The 27921-nt window shown below is 44.8% G+C and overlaps 1 long non-coding RNA gene across 1 annotated transcript in view; it reads right to left on the bottom strand.

Moving 5' to 3' along the window:
• Nucleotides 1–430: 430 nt before the first annotated feature.
• Nucleotides 431–27921, bottom strand: part of LOC137840825 (uncharacterized) — a 51968-nt gene continuing 24477 nt past the window's right edge. The window contains exons 3-4 of the long non-coding RNA XR_011087909.1: nt 12254–12414; nt 431–600 (exon numbers count right to left, since the gene is read on the bottom strand). This is a non-coding gene — a long non-coding RNA (uncharacterized lncRNA). The remainder of the gene's footprint in view (nt 601–12253; nt 12415–27921) is intronic.

The following is a 27921-nucleotide window of genomic DNA, read 5'->3' as shown; positions in this document are numbered from 1 at the left end:
CAAAAGATGACAAATCACGGCACAATATGAGCGTACACCAGTATATAAGCATGCACTCTCGAAAATAAGCAAGAGCAGAGCTGAGCCAATCTTCCGAAGGAGCCGAGAAAGCAAACTTAAGCGTTCTAAAGCTCCGGCTCCCCGAAACTCAATTTAGCAATTTGCAGGAAGACAAGATGGCAGGAAACAAGGCAATTTGCCACGTGTGCAGCACACGACCGAGCCTCCTGAGAGGTCATTATCCCCCCTCCTGTGAAAAGAAAAGAAAAAAAAAAAGAAAATGCCACGCCGCATTAAGACGTGGCCACATCAGAACCGAGGGAGACAGCCTCATTAGGAGTAATTAGAAAGATCATTTAACTAAACGAGCAAATAATGTCCAGGATATTGAAGAAGGCGCGTGCACTTCTGCCGACCGCTGCCACAGCCATTACAAAAATTGGAGGTCTTTAATAGAATAATGACATGCTTTATCTTGCGAGAGGGTCTTGGCGAGAGCGAGTCGTGCAAAAACAACTGTTGCCGGGGCTCTCTGTCCTCAGCGTGGTCTCGCTCTTGAGTGCGGCGGCAGAAGGCCTTCCAGATAATCCCCCTATTATCCTTAGAAATACAAAATGGAGAGCCCAAAATTGTATCTCACATCCATTATTGTGTCAAAGGTAATGCTAATGGGCTTATCTGGCCAGTAATAGCCCTCGCTTCTCTTCAGGTAGCGTCGCCTCTAAATAGTCGGATGCATATTGGACGGGCGAGAGCCACTTAAAAAATGGTCTGTTCAAGAATTGCTCGCTACTTTAACAGTGAGGCCCCTGTGTGCATTTTTTCCCATTAAAGCGTAGATTCGCATTTCTGGTTCAATATTGTTCTCGGAGGGTATAACAAGGTGACGGGAACACTTTGCTTGTGAGCGCCGAGTGCGTTGAAATCTCAAAAGTGTTGATATTCTTCTCGGAACGTCTCAAATAGGACACTTTTTTTCCCGGCGAAGTGAAGTTACAGCTTTTTCTGTGTGAATTATTATTTCATTGTTCACTGAGGAAGAGCAGTCCATTTGCCCGTAAATAATGCCGATATGACAGGTGGAAATCCATCTATCCATTATCTGACCCACAAATCACTGCCATTAAAACAAACATTTTTAAAAGTATCCTCACGCTCCCTCATTTTATAAATGTGGCCAAGCTTCGAGCTCTCCCAGACACATCGATTCAAAGAAAATTAACAATTGTATATTTCAACACCAAATTAGGTCATTTTGTCGCATGTCTGTTAGCTTAATGCTAGCAGATAATACTAAATGCCATAGACGGGCTTATGGAAATTAGCTTCGCTGTTATGGTAACTTAAAAACTTCAAACAGCTGCTACTTTAACACACACAAAGCAGCAACATGTACAAATTGGGCAAATAATGCTTGCCTCTTCTACTTCTTGATTTCGAAAAAGATGCGTACGTGCACGTTCAGCTAAAACAACTCAGGCTAACATTAGCTTAACGTATTTTGCCGCCAATTCCCGTTTAGACGAAGCCTTAAAAGCATCTTAAGACCAGCCCCAAAAAACATGAATAGGTGAACAGTGAGAGACAAAATGAGAATATTACTGAATCTAATACTTCGCCAAGAGCAATGACATAACCGCATTTTCTCCCCCGCACGCGCCTGCTAGCTGCCCATTCATGTCGTACAGAAGCAAACACAATTTCCCTTCAGCTCCTTAATTTCCAGCTGATATAAAACAGAATGGTGAAGAATCGACTTTTTAAACAATAATCCATAAATAGAGGAGCTGGGATGACAAGGCCCCCCCGGTCCACCCAAAACCTTGTTAGCCGCCGGCCCCCTTCAAATTCATTTAGGGAGCGAGCAGGTCTTGCGAGTTGGCTGGCTTAATGCATTGCAATCGCCTTTAAGGGCTTGTGTTTTGGACCAGAACATTGATTCAAATCAAACCGTATCGAATACGTGTCAGTGGTATACAATGGAAACTTTATTTTAAAACTTGCTAATTTTTTATTACGAAAGTCTCCGTTAGCCAAGTAACTTTTTACACGTAGGTTTGAAATATTCCACGTTGTCTTAACGTTACAGTTGGATTTACAGCGGTTAGCTTCTTTTAGCGCTCGTTCCATTATCACATAACAGGCCGTCGTTTTGATTGACAGCAAATGTTGGTTTGGATCTAGGATTCATCCCTGGGTGTATTTTCCATGGCGGTTGTCTCGTGTTTGTCTGTCTGTTCTTCAACCGCAGCCGTGACAGACTTGGCTGAGGGAGGGTTTCATTTCTAAGTGCTGATGTGTCGCAGACAGCTTGGCTCTACAAGGGCCTGTTACACACCGATTAAAGAGAGGGAAGGAGTGCTCCCGCGGGGCTGCCTTGTACATTTACCCCGACCGCAAAAAGGTCTAACGTTTACACCTTGCTGCTGACATGACCTTCAAACAAGATCCCTCAGCTGCAATGTCTTCATACTGGAACCACATGGAAAAGAAACGTATGAAAAACCGTGAGGGTGAACAGAGAGAGAACCCGACCAAACAACTGACCTACAAAGCAACTAAAAAGCAGACCAACAATCCACCTAAACCACACAATAAACCAAAAACCAAACCGATCCAACCAACCACCCAAGTCCACCCAACGAACCAATGAACTGACCCAAAAACAATCGGCCAACCAACTCACCGGTCCATCAAACAGCAGATCAACAAACCAACTGACTGACTAACCAGTTTTTGATGGTATTTAAAAGGGAGTCCCCTTTCAATCCAATGAGGTGTGGTCTCTTTGTGAGGACCAAGTGGTCTCATTCAGCTGCATGGGGTGTCGTGATCCGTCACTTCAGCCTGGGAGACTGCTGATTGTTGACCACATGGCCTGCAGTGAAGCACAAAGAGGGCGGCCCGCTATCACCTGACAGCTAATCAGGGATCACTCCGCTGGAAGGGAATCCGTTGGCTTTCGAGAGGTCGCAGCAAATCCCTGTGAAGTGTCCATCAAAGGCTCAAGGCACCTGCATTTTCCTAAAGGCAATACCCTGATTATGGTCACATTTGCAATTCAGCTATCATTTCAAAGACATCGATACACTAATTGGGAGCAGAGTGTCGTAGCGAGTGGTTAGCATATTAGCCCTACGCGAGCTGGCGGTTCTGGTTTGGGAGTTTGGTCCCTTTCTTCACTCTAATGGCTGTAAAGTAAATGACACTTAACAACTGTTGAAGGCGGCCCTGAAGCAAAAACTAAATCATTCCTAAATTTAACCTCTCCAAGTTGGTTTAGAACTAATTAAATACGTTTCTATTTTAGCAACAACATCGACCGACAGCTGATGACTGTGCAGCACCGTGGTGTGTGCGGGTTCATGTGGGAGACCTCTGCAAACACATTTGTAACCATTAGTTGAGTGTCGGGTTTCAGGTGCAGCCTTCGTCACAGTTGCTGCGAGGCTCTCCAACAGCGTCTCTGGGCGGGCCAAGAAGGGACGGTGTCCTCTGGAGCCCGGGCGTCCCACCGACTATGCATCACGGCAGGCACGGGAGTAACCCAAGCTGCCCCTCCGGCCTGCCCAGATGCTTTTAGAGGGATTTGGCCCAGCGAGAAAGCGTCTCTTCAAAAAGAGTCGTCGTCACATTAGAAAGTAATTAGCAGCGCCAGAGGCCGAGGATTCCCTGACCGGACTAATTTGGAGTCCCTTCGCAATCCGTCTTGGGGTGAGGCGGGTGGTCAGGCACGCTCTCCCGGCACAGGGGAGGGGGTTCCGTTTTTTTTGGAGGGAAGGGGATTCCCAAGGAAGCGCAGGTGGACCAACCTGAGGAGGTCATCAGGAAAGGTTAGCAGGTAATCCATCTGAGTAACCATCCGCAGGTTAAGACATCATACACTCCGGGAAAATGGTATAGGTTAGTGAGTCAAATCACGTTTTCTTATTGACTTACACTGAAATGCATTTAATCTGTGACAGCATCATAAAAACAAGCGTAGGTACTGTTTGTGCACAGCAGGCCCAGAGAAGCCATTTCAGCGTATGGCCACCTGCTCTCGCGTAGCCTGCAGGGCCTCACTTGCATCAAGCCTTGCTCTCGCTATTAGACTAACTAATCTGATTGGGAGAAAGATGGTGGTGGAGGTGGGAGAGGTTGCAGGGAGGTTTGGGAGGCAGGTGGTGGGGTGGTGGGTAGGTTCAGTGTCTTACAAACAGCATGCTGCAGGGTGGGACTCGACACCGCCAGGCCTCCGTTCTGATCTAGTCTCTGATGGATTAAAAGCTGCAGTAGCCTTCAGCATGATGACGAGAGAACACGGGAGACTCCCCAAGGAATACAGAGATGACACATTTACAAAGTAACAGTGTCCATTAAAACTGCCAGAACCAGAACCCCTAAAATCATCCATCCATTCATCCAGCCAGTCAGGATCACACAAGTATTCATGCTGCTTTGGCAACGGACTCAGGCCCAGAAGGAAAACGTGCACTTGTTCAAGCAGAAAGACCAGCAGGCCAATTGGCCAATTAGGAAGTGGCCCGTCATGTCAAACTCATTTGCAAAGGTGCAGCTTAACCCCCGAGGGCGGGAAGGTTTAGATCAAAGGGTGTCCCCCATGGGAGAGCCCACCGGGAGCGGGTCACTGAAGAAACGCTGATCCCTTTGGCTTTTGTGAAGGAATCTTCTAATTACAATAAATCCTCCACTGCGAGCTAAAGACATGATACAGTGGCCATACGATAGCCACCTCGCCCAAGGCCTCGTAGCCGCCCTACACAAGTCCGCCATATAAGACTGATAACGGCAAATGGCCGCCACCACGCTGGCCGTCTTTCATTTGCTGTGCAGGTCAGAACCTCCGCGAGGGATCTGAGCCTGACCAGCACCCGTGGGCCAAAGTAGCCTCTGGTGTCTAACTGGCTCTTTGACCTTGCCCCCACCTCCGACCTCCCAGATTAGTATCACTATCAGGGTTAGTGCTGGATTGAACTATTCCATTCTCGATGCTCTTTTCTTTTTTCGTCTTGTTGTTCCTGCTTGGTTTACTCTCAATGGAACACTTGAAGCTCCACAAATAGTTTATAAACGGCATGTATTTACTACCAATAAGAAATCTTTGTCCATTTAGCTATGGCGGCCATGTTGGATGAGAGGCAAAACAAAACGCTCGTCCAGTTGATGGCAGACTGGATCTTTTTTTTTTATTCCATAGCTAGCGTTAGCCCTTCCACACGCTTAAAACATATTTAAATTGCATCAAAATATAACTACTGAAAATAAAAACTCTCCTTTAGAAGTATTCCTTAGCACTCGTTCTCATTCTTGCTAAAGCGACAACCAATTCATGTTTGCTAACTTAGCATAGATGTTACGGTAATCAAAACAAACGCTACTTTAACATAGACGGAGCAGTAACACCTACAAACTGTCTTTTCAAACGTTCCCAAAGATACTGTGATGTACAGAATCAAGACTTGGCAACTTCTCAATGATCGCACAATAGCTGAATGCTACTGGTGAAAGCGTCTAATTGTTTCGCTGACACTTTAGCACCTGTGCGTGTGGTGAGAATGGCCGCGTTATGTCACTTAAGACTCATGAGATCATCGGAATGCCATCCCATTATGGTGACATGGTGAGCTCGTATGCGGGATTGAATGGAAGTCATGAGCTCATTTGCTTTGACCCGCAAAGAACTAAAGCAAAAGAAAAGAAAAAGCAAAGAACGTACCCACGAAAGATTATTTGAAGAAGGTCGTGAAATATACACACGGGTATGCTAGCATTGAGCGCGCTACGTTAACGTGAAGCCGCTCACTTAAAAGCCGGGAGTTCTGACGACTGAGCGACAATGGCGGCTCCATTTGTTTGCTTAAGTACAGTATCAGAGGCACATGACCCACGCCCTAACAGCGCCATCTTGTTTAGAAGCCAGACGTACCTTTGGCCACGGCTATTGAAAGGGAATTACTAATAACACAGCTCTTAATAAAAGGCTTGTAATTGATACACAAGGCGGGCGGGGGATTGGGGGGGGTGAGGTTGTCATCTCGCTACAGTTTAATCTGGCCCGCAGCTACGAGCACAAGTAAGGCGACACTCAAAGATTCACTGCATTAGTTCTGCTTAGCTAACCGTGAATGCTAATTGCAGGAAGAACAAACTCCTTTTTCCTCTCCGCTACGCCTCCTTTCTCCGTCTTTTGGTAGAGGGGCGGTCGAGCACAGATTTGCTCTGAGCTACCATAACAAAGAGTGCTGTCTTGCGAGGGATACACCTCCAATGCAATCCTCCCCTGCTGAAAGGGGACCTCATATTGAACAAGGACAATTTTTTTAACCTGGATACAAATAGTTGATTCTCTGGAGTGCTTGTTTACCCGTTGTAAAAGAAAAATAAACACTCTACCACGTGGGTGTCAAACCCAAGGCCCGGGGGCCAGATACGGCCCTTCATGTCATTCTATGTGGCCCGCAAATGGCATCTTTGTGTCGATACAAAAAACTGTTTCCACCAATTTACACCGGGCATGGTAGCATGTTGAGTTATTCAAAAGAGGCGACTCAATCGCCATCGTGTAAAGACTTCCTCTGCCATGCGGTGTTGATTCCAGTGAATCATTAGCAGTTCTCTCAAGTGACAAGTCTTATCAGTTACAAACAGGTACAAGTGGCCCAAGTGCTACCGATTGATCCGCGCTAAAGACTGTCCCCGACACTCCCCCACTCATTCTCTCCCCTTCCTTCCAAGTGCGGAGGCCACCGTCTAGCCACACCGATACTCCAGGAGACGTCGCTCTCCGGATCGATCGGCCTTCCTCTGACTCGGTTCCTGCTAAACGACGGCAGTCTCGGCCCATTTGAGGGAGCCAACTAGTGCATTAATAATGTTGATACTTGATAGCAAATTATTTACATGCTCAATAATGAGCCAATCATCGGCGGCTTCAAATCAAACGCGAGGGGCCCGGCGGGCGTCCCCTCCCACGTTCCTGTTTACATCACCCCGTCTCCTTGTTGAACCGCGGCTACTTCACGTCCAATTCGAATCGACAAGATTGCCGTATAATAAAGGACGCGCGGTCCTCGGCGAGCTCGATATTGAGATTCGTATAACTCGGCGGCAGGGAGCAGAGGCGGCCAGGAGGAGCGTTTTCTCCGTGATTGCGGAGGGGGTTTAAGGTTACCGACTAATTTCGCGGTTGTTACCTGCCGAAAGTACCACATCCGGTTCCTCCCCCCCTCTCCCTCACTGTTTTCCGACAGGGAACAGTACAAGCTGTTATACTGTAGTGATCATCAGCTCTTCCCCGACGAGTGATTACCAGTAATTACCCGTTTTTTCGGGGGGGGTTTCTCCTCCTCGCACCGCCTCGCCCCCTTTCTCCCACCAGCTATTAGCCTAACTGGCTGTTGTGGAGCAAAGAGGAGGTGTGCTGAGAACAAGGCTGGCTTTTATGGACCAGCGCCACTCCATTTGGATATGATCAGTTCCCCCCCCTCCTTTGCTTTTTGAAGTCGGCGTAAGCGCACCCTCTTATTTGCGAGATGCACCGTGTATTTACGGGGTCGCGCCGATGATCAAGAGGTCCTAAAGATAGCCTTCTCGCCGACGCTGTGTGCAAATAAAATGTAGCGCTACGCCAAAGTCGGACATTTATTGACTTTAATGCGCAATTCCGATTACACCGAGAGTGCGGCATTCACTGTAAATATTTTTTTTTTCAACAAACATTTGACTATAGTTCATTCTGTGCTATTTAAAGGTTTTGAAGACATTGGTGACATTGCTATGGACCACTGGCAGTCGTAATTCTAAAAAAATCATCAATATATCAATAAAAGGAATACAATTTGATATACGTAATATTATATAATATTGATAGAACTGTTGTTTACGTTAATGAGGTATTTTTAATCTCTGCATTTACACTGAATTGCAAAATCTGAAATATGGAGAACTTCAGATTTCACACGTTGAAGAGGCTCGACCTAAAATTTTGACGCAAATACAAATTGCACCACTTGAGATTTAAAAAAAAAAACGTCAATTGTGATGCTGGTAGTGCAAATCCAGCCGAGTGAGTTTTAAACAATCTGCGAGGCTCCAACGTGTAAAAAGTGATACAGTTGGATATTTGTGTAATCCGCCAAGTGCTCGCTCAACGTGTCAGCAGAAGCAAACAAAGTCGACTAAAAACACCTTCATCACACCATTTATTAATATTATTATTATTAATGGTTATCGCCTGCGGCCGTCTGCGGCATTTATTACTGCGCGGCGGGGACGAATGGGACAGCGCACGAGCTCGCACGAGGCCATCGCTCAGCGTGCGACATTGAGATTTTATTGATTGCGTCACTCGCCGATAATATGATGTGCGTCACAGCCGACAACGTTGCAAGAGAGGCACCTAATGAAAGCGTTTAGGGGCGAGATGGATGTTGTTTTCTACTACATTAACCTTGCAAATGGCTGCCGGCCACACACACACGCACGCAACTTCTTGATGTTTGACATTAAGCCAAAAATCCCTCAAACCATTAAAAATACTCACGCAGGAAAGCTGGAATATGAAATATGAAAATCTTCTTAGCGTCAAAACAGCGCTTGTGGCAAAACATGAGGTCATTTAAAAAGTGTCCGCCGCAGCCGCCCGCTGGTGCCGATGACGGATGAGGCCGGGAACGAGTGAGGGATCGGTAGCGAGAAGAGGGGGCAGGGGGGGCTTCTCTTGACGGAGTCAAACCCCTCCGAAATGAGTAATCTTACATAATAATATCCTCATGTGTCTTGATAAGAGCAAAGCCGGAACAAGCAGGCGGCCTACCAACGCCACAATGGATATTGAAGGCCCGCCTGCTCAAAATATCAACCGCTATTTCTTCTTTAACAAGGCAATTACCTCCCCGACTAGTGGTTAGCACGTTTGCCCGGCAGTCGAGAGATCCTGGGTTCGAACCTCGGCTCAGGTCTTGTTAATAATCAACAACTTACATCTGCTGTCAAGTTTGGAACCTAATCTGCTCAAAATCCACAGTTAGCCCAAAAGCTAACAGACCCCGATCTCGATGATAAATCGCGGGTATAATCCGCTGCTCGTCAATGTCAACCAGAATCGTCACCAAATCAGGAAAAATATCACGTTGCAATAAACCTTCTCCAAGTCCACTCTTGCAAACCCAGAAGTAAATAAAGCTTAGAGGCCCGTTCACAAGGAGTTTTACGGGTCCCCGGAGTCGCGACTTTTGGTAAGAGAGGGCGCCATGGCGGCCATCCATCCCGAGTCAATGACCTGACAGAGCCCGCACTTAATTATTGATAAGACAAAAAGAGCTTTGGCGTTGTCTGCTTGAAGAGATACTTAAGTGGGTTTTAATCAGACGGCAAGATGCTCGGCGTCTCGGTTCTTTGTGTGGTTGTCACTCACTTCTTGGCTAAGCCTAATCAAAAGGCAGAGATAAATGTTGAGTGGAGCGGTCTCGCGACACCTGAAAGGGAGCCACAAAAGGCGGCCCAGAAGTGAGGCCGGCTAGACTTTAAAGGAAGACGGGAGCGAAAGAAAAGAAAAGGAAAACGGTGGCTCTTCTCTGGGCCTCGGCGCTAATGTAAGGGAGAGGGGGAGAGGAGGAGAGAGCGAGAGAGAGGAGGGGGGAGACGCAAAAGCAAAAAAGGAAAGCGGGAGAACTGGTGCTAGAGAGGACAAAGAGCTCCTAGGTGTGCACTCGGCATTCGGTAATTGGCAAAAGAAGCTTCATTTCTTGCCGTGATTTCCTGTCTTTTTACCGCGGCTGACAATCCCGCCCGCGCTTTTAATAGGCCGGCGAGGGAGAGCCTATTCTTCGCCGGCCGCCCCCGCCCGCCCGCCCGACACCAACCTGTCCGTCTGCGCCCGCCCCTCCCGGCTCCTTGCCAAATGGGGGAAAGCATTAAGCATGTTCCCTTCAGTCATTCTCTCTCTTTGAATACCTCAAAGCCCTTTAGCTTTAATCATTTCAGGATCAGACTCAGTCTAAATAAGCCAAGCCATTTTCTGCACTCAATTACTCCCTTAACAGCATCAAAAAGAGAAAGGCTTCAGGTACAGAGAGGGTGAGAGGGAGAACATTGTGAAGCGTCTTCATCCCGCCCCCAACCCAGCAAATGCTTTGAATGCTTCCAAAAGGATTCTTTTTCTAATGAAAAACCAGTAATAAGAGATGCTTGCGACTATAACAAAATGTTTACGGCCTGCCTGCCGCCGAGCTCTTCACTCTTGCCGCATAAATTGTTGAAGGGGGCGAATAAAGAAGATAGGGAGGGAGGGGGGGTTGATTCCACCCAATTCTGCTTTCATCAGCCAAGAAAAATACATCACAAGGTGCTTCCCTACAAAAGGTATTTTAATAATACATTACTTTTGTCGTAACTACTCTTAACCTTTACATACAATGCATTCCAGATGAATAAAGCGGCCATCGCTCGGCGGCGGGATAATGAGACGAGTCTTATTTACGGCCGCCTGCTTGCGATTTCGCACTCGTGTCGTCATATACCGTCTCCGTTTTTTATCATTTAGATTTAAAAACAAAAAAAAAAAATACAGAGCCGACTCATCCCTGCGTTAGTTTGAAGGTGCCCCAACATAAAAAAAAAATCACGCGACGGGCCAAAACGAGGACACGGCTCCATCCGTTGGCGCTTGAGGCTACTTCATAAAATATATGCAGGAAGTGCATCTAAATAGGCTCGCTCTTTTTTTTCTTTTTTTCTAAATAGCACTCAATCCATAAGCATGAGCTCCGGGCTTGATAAAAAGCCGGCCCCGTTTTTCCATGTTTGCCCAAATTGGCCGCATTGTTCTAAACGGCCGCCAGTAGATACAAATCAAGTCTGAAATGCGGCAACACCAACAGAGGTCAATAAAGCACATCCACACTCATATAATGTGATTGATTTCCCTCCGCAGCGTTGTCCGTCCGCGTTGGACCGCGCGCTAGTGATTACACAAAAACTGCTGATGGTTAATCATAATGGCTCAGGGCGAGCACTTTATTTGGGCCTGCTCGCCCCCCCCCCACCTCTTATGGTCAGCCGGGTCAACGTGACACGCATGATGGGAATAGGGTTACCCTGGCACCCTGTCGTTTCTCGTATTTCATCAGCGGAGTGACGTGTGCCCGGTTGTCTCAGGTCCTCAACGCAAATATAATATCAAAGCATGACATCGTCGTCGCTTTCCGATAAAAAGCACATTCACAACAAAATGCATAAAACCAGGTTGTATAGTTCCAGAGTGGACAAAGAGAAGTGAATAATCATTCAAAAAACAAATAAAAAAATAAAAAAGGCCCAGGCATGGTGTCTGCCAAGCACCTTTTTAACAGCCGAGTCAAAGCGATAGCTGTGGTCTTTGCTAAAGATGATCATTTGCAGCACCGGAACAAAGCCGCCAGCTATCTGGGGTGTTAATTAAATCTACAAGCCTTTTATTAATACATTTAAACATCCACTTTATGCGCCCCGCGTTTCAGCACATATATTCCACCGTTGCCTTGTTATGCCTTTGAAAGACGAAAAAGCCGGGCCAAATGAGCTTTGGCTGAAAAGAAGCCGAGCGTTGACTCTTAATGGGCAACCTCGCTAATGGACGACGCTAATTAGCACCAGGCCGAACAAAGGCAACGGATCAATATGCCACGCAAGTGTGTCGCCGCTCGCTCGAAAGATGCCCCGGACGCTAACATTTGGCGTTCCAAGCAAATGGCGAAGTGGGAAGGTGGATAGGAAAAAAGACGCGTTCAAATGTGGCAGCTAATGCTAGCTAACGAAGCTAGCTTTTTGCATTACTACTGTTCAGACAAATGTTTTGGGGGAGGTATAGAGTCGTTTCTAGTTCGTATTCCGCGCGATAAACGGAGGTTCACTCTTCACTGCACATTTTATTGGGCCGACCGACCCGAGTTGTTGTCCAAGTCTTATTAGATTGCAATCTGAGTTGGTAACTGCAAAGTGGGATGCTTGCTAGGTGTGGTAAGATAACTCTAGCCCAAAAAGACAAGCGGACATTGAAACTCAAACATCTGAACAGGTAACAAGACCCACCGCAGCACCTTTTTTTTTTTTTTTTTAGGGGGAAATTTGGTAACAGCGCCGTAGCACAATTTTGGCCAATATCCTGCCCACCCCACCCCCCCTCCCCAGGGAGAGCCACTGATCTGCCGTCAACCGAACACTGTATCCAATGTCAGGATAATTCCCGGCGGGATTGGTTTTCCCTCGTTACCTTGTATTTGGGGAGCTCTGTTCCTGCCCCCTTTCCTAATTCTCCCCGCCTTGACTTCCACCGGCCGGCGGACAACGGGTCCTTTGTCCCGCTCGCTGGAGGCCGGAAGAGGACCGGTGGAGATGAAGCCGAAAGTCCATCTCTTCGCCAGCTGTGTGCACCTGCCCAGATGAACACAAATGAAATCGTCACATCAAGGAGGTCACAACAAGAAATTTGATGGTAACAAGAATAAATGTACAGTCACGAGTGAGTAGGCGGAGCCAATTCTAGCTGACTTTGAGCCAGAAGACAAGCCATCACCCACGTTCATGGCTCTCAATCTTCAACTACAATGTTCACATGAGCACAAACGGGAAAGCGCCATCAAATCAAAACTTCAACCGTCGATACTCCATTCCTCTTCGTCACGAGAGCCTCGACAAAAGTTTCTTATTTCCCTTCCATTGTCCTTGCCGGACAACCCAAACAAGCAAATAAGGCCGGCGAGCGCATCGTTTCATTTCCATATAGATGAAAAGTGTGCCATGAAATAAACAAGTGTCCATTTGTACACAAGGCACAAAGCTTTTCACACGGATGCTCGGCCGTCGTTGGACAAGCTCCCGCAAATTAACTGAACAAAACCATTGATAGGAGGATTGTAATCCTAAAAGGCCGCTAATAGATTTTGCCCAGTTCACCGCACTTGAGACATAGAAGAGGTTAAAGCAACGTGGGAGCTCAGATGATAGCCAAGCCTCTTCAGTCTTATTCACACCAGATGTCATTTCATCTCACACATGCGTCTTTTCGGGCCTCCTGTCTCGCAGTCCACATAAAGCCCAGTCTGGAATTGGATGGACCTACTGGAAGGGTCCAGTGCGAACATTCCTTTGAATAGCTGAATAGTTTGTATTTTTCACTTCCTAGAAGATGTGAGGACAATGCGATTATTTGAACATACTCTCAAGTTGAAAGCAAAAATTTGCTTCCGTTTGCTACAACGTATTTTGGAAGCAGTTTTTTTTCGAAGGACGTTTTTACACCGATTCCACTTCAACGTTTGATGCACAAAATTTTAATTGGGACGATGACCGCTAACTATAAACGCTTTGATTTGAAACCATCACCATATAGCGCCAACTGCTGGCAAGGAGGACATATGTAATGTCAGATTCTTTTTTTTTTTTAAGTATCAGTTGGGACCCGAGTAAATCGAAGACTTCCCAAGTACGATTACTTCCTCGGAAGGGGACCGAGGAAGTGACACGCTGAAAGGCCTCTTTAATGTGAACGGTGAAGACCCATCCAGAGTTCTTATCGAGACGATGATCAAGGTTTGTATTCTTTTGATGTGAACAAGCAAGACCTCTCAAGACCAGTTTCTGGGTCGCCCCCCCACATACACGAACTTCTCATCCTGTGATGAATAAGCGTGTGTGTGCTTTACACACACATACGGCTAAACAATATTTCACTCCCAGGTTCCAGGTCCCATTTGAAGAGATCACATCAGGACATGAAAGCATTCTATTTTTTTTTTTTCTTCCCCGTGTATCCGACCCACTCGTGTGCGCCTCAAGCATTGATCCTGTGATGGTGGTAAATGAGTTAGAGACAATCCAAGTCTTGGCCAAATGGAGTAGTGAGCTGTTAATGCTGCTCGAGTGCTTGTAACAAAGCAGTGAAGAGGCTTAAAATGCTGAAATAAAAAAAATAAAAAATAAAAAAAGACCGTGTCTAAGGCATGATTGCAGATAAGCGCGGACGACACATGAACAAGATGCTCACAAGAAACGAAAGGCAACATCCATTACTAGCCAAAAAAGCAGCTACTTGTTATATTGAACTACCGACATGACAATGTCTAATTAAAGCGTTGCGTTAACAACTTTCCTCTTCTCATTCGAGCTTAGTTATGTCGTTAATGTCGGCCAATTAGCGCGTCCGGCACAAAGCGCCACCGAAGCCGCCGTTGATTTAATTGGGAATGAATAACTGTTTGAAAGCGCCGTTCCAAAACAAGAGGCAATTAATCAGCATCATTTCTGCTGAAGAAAGTTAGAATGAATGTATAATTGAGGAAGAGCAGAGGGTTGCGAAGGAAATTGTTTGTTTGGACAATTAATAAACCACTGAATTGTTTTGTGTTAGTGTGCGAGACGTTGATTAAAAAACGGCAATGACATCCACCGTACCGGATAGCATGTTAGCATGTGGTTAGCACGTCTGTTAGCATGTCAATGTATTAAGATTCTGGTTTTGAATTTCGGTTTGTGCCTTTTCCACTCCGGGTTTCTCCCACGTACCCAAAACATGCATGCTAGTTTTATTCAAGGCTAAATTGTTTTTTCCCTATCTTTAATATTATGATTTGCCGGATGATTGAAACTAGCCCAAATCCAAATGTCACACTGTTCCCCAGCCGCTTCTTACATATCTCAACACAGACTTGTTTACCAAGAAAGGATGCGCGCATTCAATAAAACCCATTGTGAACTATTGAGGTTGCGACCCTGAACGTTACATGCAAAAAGAAAAAAATATAGATATGAAAATCATTGAGCAGCTGTTGTACAATGCCAGAACATGGAGTAAATGTATTCAATATATTCTTGTTTTCTAGCGCTGCCATGGCTTCCATTGTTTGTAGTTCTGGACCACATGAGACGTGTTAGGAATCCATCTCCACGTCCCCCAAAGAACTGAAGCCGAGCTAGCAGCGCAGCCACATACTTTTGGGTCATCTGCGTTCCTGACCCTGACTGAGACCTTGTGACCTCAGTCTGGGCCTCCACAGACACTTGCAGCCTTAACCTTTAGCCCTGGACAAGCTGTTGCGTCCAAAAGCATCTCTGAGGAAGGTCAGCTCCTTTCCTGAACCGATCGATACTCAGACGTGACCTTTTGCAATGAAAAAGAATCTTTTTTTCAGTCTGTTGTAGCTGGGTTTGGTGTTCCACCACAGGTACGTCATCACAGCTAAGGGTCAGAAGCACTCACTGCAGCGGAGAGGCACGGTAGAGCCCCTAGCTTCTGAACCGCTAATTAAAATGGACAACTAGCACAAAACTGCATTAAAATAAAAAGCAACTCTCCTAAAGCCATTTAACTTCGCTGCTAATGTAACCGAGCGACCTCCAGGTCAATGATTGCCACTAATGCTCGAGCCAGTTCCGCTTTTAATTGTCAGGCTGTTCTTTGAATACATCTGGCACTAGACATATCTTTGCTAAAACTTCAGCGGAAAAAGCTTTTTTTTTTTTTTGAATGACTTCACCTGCCTTTCCTTCCTGCGCCATGTTTCTCCGCATTGACAAAAGCTTCATTAGAGCATCCCCGCCATCACTGTAATTGGGCCCCATTTATTTCAAAGCTACATTTAATGGTCATTTCTTTGTCGGCGGCGTGTGGCGGACTGAAGTAGATCACAATGCCTCTTTTCTTCGCGCCTCTATTTTCCTCATTTTTCCCCCCCCCCGGCGCTCAATTATTAAATTATATTTCTTTCATCCGCCGTGTTTAATAAATTGCACTGGGCTCTTTAGTTAATGGCGGGGATGGGTGTCCGCACGTGCAATTGAAATTATGGACAGCACAGCTCTGTGCAAAAGTTTGAGTTTTTGTTGGCGTGATTACCTTTATTACAGCAGATTTTGACACGCTAGGAACTTAATTTTGGAAAGTGATCCCTATTTAGCGCTGTGACATTCTGATTCAAATTTTTTTTTTTCATTACGTGTGAATATGAATAACAATAAAAATAGCTTCGGCTGTACTGTATAAAACAAAAGTGTAAAAAAGTCAACTGTTTTTATAAAATGCAATTAGCAATTAATGGGTGTGGCCTATCGGGAAGCTCATATTCGCCCACAGGTTTTCAGCGACTATTTTCACAGCGTGAGAAAGATGCTAAACGTATTTGACTGACGGCCATTTTGTTTTTTTTGTTTTCATTTTGTTTCTAATTTCAGTGTGCTATTGTTATGATTTTAAGTGTTGGGAAAAAGTCAGGTATGCCACTGCTTTGGCGTAATCCACAATTCCCTCAGCTAAGAGTGTTTAGCTTGATGTTAGCTTTAATGTTCCGTATGAGTGTGTGTTTTCCGGGCGCAGTAGGGGGGGGTCAGGCCAGCTAGCCCTTAATCCTTTTATTTCACACCCTGAAACATCAGAAGCCAACTCGGTGGAGAGAAATGACTTTGTGTGCGATTTCTCTGCTTCAGACGATGCCAGCTCTTCTCTCTTTTATGTTCGTAATTGAGGGTGATTATTTCAACTGGGAAAAGGGGAGCGGGTAATAGAGGCTGATTAAATCCCACGGACAGCGGCCCCAGACGGGCCCTCAAGACAAGGCGGCGTAATAACAACCCCTACTGAAAAAAAAAAAAAAAAAACGAGCGTCACCTAGCGCGGCGCGTCCACTCACCTTATTTTGCCTGACACCAGGCCAGATGCAATTTAATGCATTTATTGTGCTGTTGGTCCTTTTATTGACAGCTGTAAACAGTTGTGATTGAATTGAAGCCGCTGTGCTCGCTGTTGAAAAAAAAAAAACAGTATAGACACAACAGAGAGATGCTATTCCATCTTTTGGTGACCACTACAGGGATTAGTGTCAGTGCTGCGATATTTCTATAAATAGCAGAAAAACAGAATGAAAATAGCTGCCAAAATGCATCAACTGCTCATTTTTCACAGCTTAAACAAGAGCGCTTGTGTTCTCGACTCCCGGCGCCCAGTGAAAAGGCTCGTGGGAACAAGTGACATGTTCTCATCGTGACTGCCTATCGAGTGCTAATTTGTTTAGCGTATCCCGCAGTAACCATTCAGACGGCACTGAATGTACACTGCGTGCCTCGACGGGTTTTCCGTACACTGAAACTAAATGAGTCACTTAGTTGTGAAAATCTTCTTTATATATTTTACATAAGTCTGTATTATACTGCCCCTAGTGGCAATATTGGAACGAGCACACCATTAATGACTTTAGTCTTGTGTTCCTTTTTATATTGGTATGGCTCTTAAATTTGAACTTTATTCTTGTCAAAATATTAATGTTAATATGAGTTAACTATCCAAAATAATTCATACTTAAAATATGCAACTTGTTCTTTTATGACTTTTTTCCGCCTTGGAGATATTATTTTCATTTCTGTAATATTTTTCCTGTTTTGTTTTTTTTTACTTCTAAAAAAAAACAATTTAATTTACTTTAATTAATTTAGTTTTGCAATGTAGCCTTAAGATCAAGTTGAATTAAATCAACCACATAGCAAAAATAAACTGAAGGAATTTACTATTTAGAAAACAATGAAGCACAAAAAAAAAAAAAAATCAAATTTAGCTTTACCGGCATGCCACTTTTTGCTTTTTTTTTGCTTGGTGAACATCATAAAAAAGTGTCCCAAAGTTATTCTAAGCTATTTATTTAGGATCTTGGAGTGAATTCCAAATGTGATCTGTATTGATGAGCGTCCCAGCTCCAACAGGCCGTGAGCGCCAATCGGCGGAGCCGTCAGCACTCCGGCCTGGGCTGACATCCATCACGCTTTTAAAGCAGTGCGCCTATATGGAGCTTTGGAGGGAGCCTGCAACAGGAACATCCCCTACAGAGAAGCAGCGCTGCTGAATGGGAAGTAAACAAGTCGCCCCAGCCCCCAGCCCCCCCCCCCCCCCCCTCACTGGCCAGAGGGCAGCACCAACAATAGCCCATCCATTACAAAGAAAAGAGGGTGGGAAACAAGGAGGGGGAAAAAGAAACAACAAACATTTATTTACTGCCGCTGTTGTCACTTTTTTTTCCCCAGCTATTTTTTTCATGATTTACGGTTGGCTTGGAGATGCTTGAGCTGAATTGATTGGCTTCTTGGCCGAATTTAAGAGAGCGCCATCGGTCCTCAAACAAACCTGGATTACTTTCCCGGCCAGCTGGAAAATACAACAAAGGGAAACTTTCAATCGGAATATTTCTATATTTTGGGTTGTTTGAATGATTTACCAGATTTTTTTTTTTTTTTTGGGGGGGACATGTTTATTAAAAGCGCTCCAAAGCCAAACCATTCAAGTCAAATAAATTCACCTCTATCGAAAGACAATATTTTAACAATTCGATTTGGATCGGTTAAATCATTTGACTGATTCCGATCGGTTTGGGTTCCACTCCTAACATCCAGGGTTTTATCGGAATGCTCAAAGTAAAAAGAGAAGTCTAGCGGGGGGGGAATGAAAAGAAGAGGTCCGCTTAGTGATTATTGCGAAGACAAAGACCTCGCTGTCTGCGTGCTGACAGCAACCTCTACATCAGGTGGCCCCCGTCCCTGCCTCCATCCATCGCCGCGCTCGCCATCCAATTCCAGCCAGACGAGGAAATTTTCTCTGGCGCGCCACCTACCCATCATCCATTTATCTGGCTATTCATCCCCCTCAACAATCGGGAATGAGAACACACAAAAACACAGCAAACGACGGCTCCTTCTTTCCTTCCAAATTCAGCTTCCCCCGGAACCTTTTTAGTAACCATCGCGATCTGCCGAAGCTCAGTTGGTCGGCGGAGATGAAAATCCGAGTATTCTGAAAAAAACCCGTTTCGGGTTACATCCGATTAATCGGCCATTTTGAGACAACCGGATGACTCACAATAGACGTTCGGAAGTGTGAATCAGCCAATTCATCGGTGAGCCGATTTTATCGGCAACTTCTATCCCTCACATCTAGAAATGGTAATCTAAAAGCCACTCGCTGGAAAAATAAAGTACAAAAAAAAAGCTCTGGCTTCATTTCCCTGCTAAGAGTTCGAGGCCCTCGAGGCGCAGACACCAAACAAAAAAGCTTGAGCTCACACTTGTGACCCGGCGAGCTATTCGCCCTCGGGCGAGCCGACACAAAAGAGAACGGCGTAGGTGAGTCGGCGCATGCTTGGCCGCTGCTTTTTTTTTCCCGACACTTGTATTCTCTGTTTCTGCCGCCCTTTCGCTGTGCGCTGACATCAACCTTTGGCCCGCCGACAACCAAGTCGCGGTTTCAATTTACCTAGCGACTCAAAAGGGTTTGCCTCTCCTTTGAAAAGACACTTTGGTCATCATTGCGCTCAGTCAGATAAAGAAGTTGCGATTAATGAGGAGGCTTTTATATTTTAGGGGGTTTTGGATGGGCGGTGTCACTTTCTCCACTGAATGCCGCTCGCTGCAACAATACTGCCGTCCCGGGAGACTGCCGAGAACAGGTCGGCGTCTGAAATAAAATATTCAGTAGGACGGGAAAAAAAAGTACACACATACTGATAACTAAATGAGTTTTAGAATTCCCCCAAAATTTTGTGGGATTGTTTTAAGAGTGAATTTTTTTTCCATATCCAATTTGTTTGGAAAATTACATGATCATAAAATTCAACTCAACTTTAGTGACGACATTTTCCTGAAGTATGTAAATGTTTGGATACAGGTCTAACCGCTCAAAACAACACAAATTCTGTCTAATTATGCGAAGCCACGCCCTAAATTGAATCTACATTTGGGAATTCCTCGACTATTTACGGCTACGGTGAGGCGCTAATTAATGCAATCCACTTCTTCCTTTCTAGCGTACTTTTGAGAAATTCACCAAAAATAAAAAATAAAACGCCTGACATGCTTGCTTTCTATTGAATCGCCACATTTACAAAGTTATGAGTAACCCCCCCCCCCCGACTTTAAAATAGCTCTGCCCTCAGCCCGACTTGACTAACAGGAAACCATTAAAGCAGCAGCAATTATCATTATTCCCATCCATCCGTGCGCTCCCCCCATTTTATTTTAATCTGTTTAAGTGCATTTTTTACTCAAGGTTCAAATCTGAATCCCTGCAAGGTCCAACGCGAGGATGGCTTTTTCTGCCTTGGTGGAGAGCCCAATTTACAGCTGATTTAATTTTGTCTTCGCAAACATTTCTAATGACATTAGGCCCAGTGCATATACTGACTGCCTCTCCCTCTTATTCCATTAGCTCCTAAATCAGGTTTAAAGAGCGTACTGATGCTGGATGCTATTATGGGTGATTATCAAAACAACAGACAATGGGGCAAAGTGTTTACTAACTGGTTTAGCCGTAATTCGGCGTAACCAGAACAGATGGGAACACCACCAATTACAAATCAATCTTTTCAATGATGAAAGACCTCACGGAGAGCACCGGGCACGGCTACCGTACGGACCGTGGCAGGAAGTGACATGGTTCATTATTGACTATTTTTAACCGGTGACGCACTAAAGTGGATAGAGATTTGGTTTTTTTAAGGTGATGGGGAAAATATCGAGTTTGACACCTGTGCCTTCGTCTTACTCGAAATGAGTTTGACGTCGTTTGTATAAACGGTTGTGGAGAAAAGCGAAGAGTTCCCGCTTGATTAGCGAGATGACAACGAGGGCTTGAGTGCTCTCACGTCCGTGACAAGGACTAACGGCGGCCGTCCATCTGCATGCATGCTTACAGCTGTCTCCCGTCGCCATCCAGGTAATGATTGTGTTATCAACCCTCAACCCCTTTTTCAAATTATTATTAACTGCGCCGGGAGAGGCTGTCTCCGCTCACCTGTCACCGGGAAGGGCTTTGACCTAGCGGGGCTATCAGTCATTGTCAAAGGCAAGGCAGGGCCAGATAAGAATGGAGAGGGTGAGCACCATGCTATACACGCATAATTGTCGTCAAACTGCAACGGGAAGAGAGGAGTCATGAAAGCGAGAACTATTCTGTGATTGTCCCATTTCTAACCCCCCCAAAAAAAAATGCAGTGATAGCTTGTCTCACAGTTTTAATTTGTCTCAAATCAATTTTACGCATTGGAATGAATTGAAATGTTAGTAATCCGTTCCGGCCTACAAATTATGTTGTTTTTTTTGGTTCAATAAAGAAAGACTAACTTTGGCTTGTAACACAAAGTCAAAAAATATAGACCCACCAAATATTTAATTTCTGAAGTATTTATTTATTTATTTATTTACATATTCGACAAAATTAGAACAGGATTTTTCTGCAAAATGCAATGTTTTGGTCTGCGTTTTGGGAGCTCAATTTTGTTTTGTCAAAGTAAATCAGCCGTTCGTTTAATGAGGGTAAAAAAAATAAAAAATCAATGCGTGCGTCTGGGGGTTAGATAAAGGTGAGCTGAACAGGTTGGACAGCGGGACCCCGAGGCCTCTTCCCGCGCGCTGATAGATATGCTAATGTCTCCTATTCACTCGACTTCACTCCCTTTATTTGCTCCAATTAAAGCAAACGCCAGTGAAACTGTAATTAAGCCATGTCCGGGCAAAAGAGTGCCTGCTGTTTTTAATGAAGCCCCATCGATTCTGCCTTTATTTGCTCGCCCTCTCCCTATAACATCCACAGGCCTCAAATGAAAGCAAGTTAAAAGTGCAAGCTCCCATCCAGGTTGTTCTTTGTACTTTTTTTTTTTTTGCTCAAAGCCCACAACATTAGTTTTTGTTTATATTCGATGTGCGTGTTAATGTGGCTTCATGGAGCAGCTGGTGTGTGGCCTAATGAGTCCAACTTAAGCTACATAAGAGCTCTACAAGTTTCCAAACAAAAGCAAAAAGCACACTTGGGTTTATTTGCGAGACAGGGATGACCTCGCCCAATCAATAACCCGCAATTAAATAAATGCTGAACGCAATTAGCCAAATTGAACCGCCGCCAAAGGCTAAATTGGCCTGATAGGGGAAGTTCAATGTGAGCGCAATTAAAGATACTAAAAGGTTCGCTCAGGCAGAAGGCCGCAGTCAAACTGTCTCCGCTTGGCTCAATCGGATTGCCGTATACACTCCGGCTTCATTTTTTTTTATCCGTATAGTTTCCGCCACAAACACCGTTACAATCCACTTGCATCGGGGGCCGAGGCGTTTTCGATTATTTCACATATTTGAGCTGCGGCCACGCACGCCGATGTCACAGGTAAGCACGTGGAACATAAACCTCTGGAGACAGCTAAGAAAAACATTTTCAATAACGAGAACCCGATAAGACCCTTCATTTACCTCATCCTGTTTTTTTTTTTCCACCTCCTTATAATGGATCTTCCGATAAATTAAATGCTTTTTAGCCCCCCCCAATTAATCCATATGGGAAGAAGTGCGGTCAAGTTACAGTGAAGAGGAGCGAAGCTGGCAGGTTTTAGCCGTGCAATTAGGAGCCATTAGCCTCGGCTTTAATTAGAAGGCTGCAGCGTTGATATTTGAAGTGCCCGGTTCGCGCCGGTGTTGTGTTTCCCGGCAGCGGAGCTCGTCTCCATCCTCGAGGAACGGGCCCGTCTGCTTGCTGGGGGATTATTTTTTATTTTTTGCCACCCGGGCCGAGTTTGACAAAATGGGCGAATGATGGAAGCGGAGCGGACAGCATTGAATTTAACGAGGTGAAGGGCCGGCGTTCAAATTGATCCGCTTGAGGTGGCACCTTTAATTGTTAGCCGACGGTAGACATGACATCTTAGCTGCTCAGATCCATCCCTTGGCCGCATTAGCTGACCGCACTGTTTCATGTTCGCACGCTGGAGGCAGACAGTCTGGGAGGAGGAGAGCAACAACACCATCGCCATCCCTCTTTCCATCCATCCACCCCCCCCCCCCCCCCGCCTCATCCTGACTCATCAACGCCGCTTCATACTCACACACCGCAGCAGTGACAACGCGCAAGGTCACGGCTGTCCAGAATCGGCTGGTCACATTAAGGCTGAAACGGTTTGGACAAAAGTATCGGGACACATATGCAAGAAGGGAAAATGGAGATCGGATCACAATAAGTGAAACTTGGACATTACAATATCAAGAAAGGGATTACGTGTACATATTTTGGATCAATATTTGATAGCAGCTTTAGCTGAGAGTTGACTACTTCTAATATGCAAGCTCAGAAAGCTGCCAAGATAAGGCTCAAGCGACTCCGGTGGCACTTTGCCACTTTTTCATCTTTGCTAGCTGGCAGCGCTGCCGAGAGCAGAGCTCCTTCATGTCGCTGTCTGTTTACAGGGCAAGCAAATCAAAGATGCATCTCATTTCAGAGGCTGTAAAAGCGCGCCTGGGGACGCATCGGGTGTCTCCAATACACCCAATCCTCCCCGAGCAGCTTCTACTTACAATGCTTGTACGTATGCTCCCGAGCAACACTGCAAACATGTCTCAAAGCGGCTTTTTGGCTATTATCGTGCGTTGTGGGCCATCAAGGCACTTTTATGTTTTAATCGCCTTCTTTTGGTCATTTTATGTAAACGGCGATCACCCAAATAACGCTTTGATCAGATGTGACATCTTCAACTTTCCCCCGAAACAAAGATCAGTAGATCATATGGAGCTCTATGAATGCATGTCGTGCTTCTGCATGAAGGAAGGTGCCGGTGCTAGAAATCAATGGAGGTACTATTTTGTTTCTTGCGGTGTATTTGTTTCCTGAGCGGTCAGGAATAAAGCCCGTCTAATCGAAACATCAATTTATTATCTGAAAGTGCTTGTGCTGGAAAATCAAGAGGACATTTTTTGACTGGAAATTTCACAGCCTCACTTCCGCTGCGGCATTGCACCAAGCAGCTGTTGGCAAAAATATGGGAGAAAATATATGTGGCGAATTTTCCAATTGGATATGATCAATGTCTGAGATTTGGGCTTTCTTAATGAGTTTAAAAAAATCAATTTTATAATACGGTCTTTGGCAGAAAGCTACTTTTTATGTATATATATTTTTTATTTAATTTTATTTTTCATTTTCTTTGCTTTTAAATGTCTTTGAAACTTTTTTGTTCAAATGTAGACCATGTACAAGAAATTTTAATAAATTCATTTTTATTGTTCACTTAGTATTAAATACGAAACCCATCTCAAATAGAACAAAAACCTGGATGGCTCTCCCGCCATCAGCATTATTTGTTAGCAGCATTGTTGTATTGTGACTCCAATCCAAAATTGATGATGGGCCCGGATGATAGCAGCCATACGTCTCCTGACATTTGACCCTCCTGCCCCCACATCTAGCCCCGCACTTTCCCATCTTGCTGGACACGAGCAGCATGTCGCGGGGCTCTTTAACGAACAGCCCGTCGGCTTCCATTTACAAATATTTTTTTGTAAATACAATATCGTGTTCTTAACACAGCCGCTCCCCCGGGCCGTGCAAAGAGCCCGGTGAGAGTACGCTCGCATGTCACTCATCGAACCGCCGGCATCTGGAGGCTCAAGGTGGGGGGGCGCTAGGTGGACACCATCCTGGGGGATCCCCCTCCCCGCCCCCCTTCTGCCGCTCTCACAAAATAAACTCCACAACATGTCGTCGTCTTCTTCCATCAAGTACACATCCCGGCCTCACACACGCTCCCCCCTCCCGTCCTGCTGATTAGCTCATAATGGACGACTGATGTCCCCGAGGACCTCCCGGGGGAGCCTTCCAACTCTGACCCCTATCTCCACCCGGCTGAAAACACACTAAATAATCTTTCATTTGACAGCAGCTTGAACGAAATTCAGTTTAGATCCGCATCATTCACCGCGGATAATAAATATTGATAAATGGGATCATTGTCCGGCTTGATATTTCCCCTTTCTCGCATTGTCGGAAAGGGTTAAATTACAGTTTACGGTATCGACTGTGTCTGAATACGTGGTCGAGCATCCCGCTAATTTGTAAAAAAAAAAAAAGTGTCCAATTGGAAGCCAGTTCTGGCAAATTCAGGCAGGCCAATTAATTACCATATGTTTAAAACAAACAAAACAAGGGATCCAAAACATGAAGCTATTATATCATCAAAATGGCTGCTTTTACACCGAACATTTACATGTAATTATCGTCTTATATAGTTGAGTGCGTTCGGTTAACAAGCGGCCGTCTTGCTAACGGGCCCACATGCCAACGGGCGAGCGAGAAGCCCAGGAAAGCAGAGTGAATGAGTAATTAGAGCACAGCATGACTACGTTAATGGAAGGGATGTTTAAAAAAAAAAAAAAAAAAAAAAAGACCCAAAGAGAAAGGGGGGTGGTTGGGGACAACACGGATTGGTGGAAGAAGGCGCAGCTATAAAAAAAAAAAGGGGCACAAAAGAGAACATCCCTGTTTAATAGTATTAATGGAAGGAGGCCCGAGGTTCTCATTCAGCTTTGAATTTAATGACAACAAATCTCGACACGAGCGAATTTAAGATCACTCGCCTTGAAGAAACATTTTAGCAATTAAGTTGTAACGTGTCGTGCCGACCACTCCAGACCGCACAAACAAACCCAACCTCAAAATGCCTCATTCGGGGGAACAGTCTGGTAAGTGTAAAAAAAAAAATAATAATAAAAATCACATGGAGGACATTCTGATTTTCAATTTGTACTCTTTACGACTAAAATGGTGGAGTGAAATTTTCTCAAGGAGTACTGAGTAACAAGTGGGTATTTCTTTTGTCCCAAGATTTCTATTTATACGGGGAGTCCTCAGATGGTGCCGACATGACCTTTCAAGGTTACAAATGGGGCGCAATGAACTAGTTTAGGCAGGGCTGTAAGAATATGTGCTGATGCGGCACAACAAGCTAGTTTACCACCTTACCTGGTGTTTTTTTTAAATTATTTTATTATATATACATTATTATTATTAATATTATTATTATTTATGATGTACTATTTTTTATTTAGATATTATTCTAATATATATATATGTATACACAAGTGTGTTTTTTTTAAGTTTAATTACAGTATGAATTGACTCCTGCGTTAGCGAACCGAACTCGTCTCCTCTAACCCATGAACAAGCATAAAAAAAAAAAAAAAAAATTGTTTTAAAAGACTCCATATTGTTAGCCGCGATTTCACGTTACGTTCCGAACCCGCTGACGGAGCGCTCCCCCTTTCAGAGTGTTAAATGACCGCAAAAGGTTGACATCAGTCACTGGAGAGCGTTGATGACTAGCGCTGTGAAAAATGGGTTTTACATTCCATTCAGAAAACAAAAGTGTGTGTGCATGTTTTACTTATGTTACTGACACGGCCAACACTTTCCTTTGATGAGCTCATCCCGCCTCGGGCCGCGGGGAGGCAACTTTGTCACACTCAACTTGCGCTATCGCTTACTGAGCCGTCAGGGAGACGAATGTGCAGATTGCTCGAATTGTATGCAGAAGATGTCACATTTGGGGATGATTTGGGGAACAATGAGCAGGTTGTCCACGTGCCCATCCCCCTTCCAACCGCGACAAAAATTTTTTGCCTTGCGGCACCACATGGGTACAATAGGCGCTCACTTGACATATTAAACCACAGCCTCTGTCAAGACTGTCACAACCACAGCACGAGCTAAACCGAAAATCCACAAGTCAAATCATGTTATTGTTCCCCTACCTTGACCTTTGAGTCTAGATATGTTATAATTTATGTAAAAAGGAATCTTGCTTAAAAACATGAGGTCAATTTCCACACGTACGTCATCCATGAGTTTTTTTATGTGCTTCGGTGCTGCTTTTTTGGTTAGCAACAAAGTTTAAATTTCAGAAGTTCACTCCTGAATGTGCTAAACATGGGTGACCACTTTGTCGTTAGACACACCATTCAAGCCAATTTTAATCAGTTAAGATCCGGAAAAAAATAGCCGATATTTTGCCGATTTTTTTTGGGACTAGAGAATGCATTACAACATAAAATTGTTAAAGGCAAATATTTAAAAAATAAAAAAATTAGTTCAACAAATACCAAAAGTATTGTAAAACAGACAACTGTTCTGCCTTGCTGTGGTCAAGGAATTATTTTGAGCTAAGATAGCAAGTATGCTGCAAAGTGAGTCAACAATATCAGGTGCCTTTGTCCCGAGCGCTTTCTATGGAGTTCAATAAACACTTAGCCCATCTAAAGCTCACACGGGGACAATGGCTCCCTTCAGAACCTGACACCAGCTCTTTAACAATACAAATACTCTCTCTCCGCCCGAGACTAATTGATGTCATTTGCCTGTTGGTCAATCAGAGCTACACAGCCATAACGCTAACACTTTCTGCTTCGGACGCTAATCCGAGCAATACAGATAAAATAAAAATGCTCAGTTTTTGGAGGTTCATCAACACAGCACCGATCGTTTGTGTTTTCTGGCCAACCGGGGTGTCATTTGAATTAGAACCGGGCTTCATAAAAGGCGAATGGCCGCCGCGTGCTCTGAGATACGGGCCGCTGGTCTGTGACCATATTGGTTATTGATATTCCACATCTGGAGAAAAGGCCCTAAAGAGCCACACTGAAACAAATATGTTTGCTCTTTTTTTTTTTTTTTTTGGCAGCAGGTGAAAGTGACGGCTGGGCTTTGACAACTTGGGTGCAGTGCCACCTACTGGTCACTTGAATATGACGTGACACAAGGCAGTAGACACTTCATTAGGTACACATACACTTTGCTATGTGACTTGACTTTGCAGGTGTTCCTTAATTTAAAGTCAGTGAGCGGCGCATGATGTCATCTTATCCTTCTTCTCTAGTTGGGCAACCTGCACAAAATGTACCACTTGTTCAAACACAGAGGACACATTTCCCTTTCTCACCCACGCCGCTACGACCTGATAGTGTTAATGGTACGTCTAACATCGAGGAGAGGGATGTGTGTTCAAGAGAATACTTCTAACCACAAGACACATGGAAATATAAATTTAAAAGCAGCCCATTTAAAATGGTGCCTGCCATTCACCTCAAACAACCCTAAAACAGCTC

This window comes from Syngnathus scovelli, chromosome 12 (assembly GCF_024217435.2).
Source record: "Syngnathus scovelli strain Florida chromosome 12, RoL_Ssco_1.2, whole genome shotgun sequence".
NCBI classification, from domain to species: domain Eukaryota; kingdom Metazoa; phylum Chordata; class Actinopteri; order Syngnathiformes; family Syngnathidae; genus Syngnathus; species Syngnathus scovelli.
Note: the sequence above shows the minus strand (reverse complement) of the source record. Positions and strands in the feature narration are given on the sequence as shown.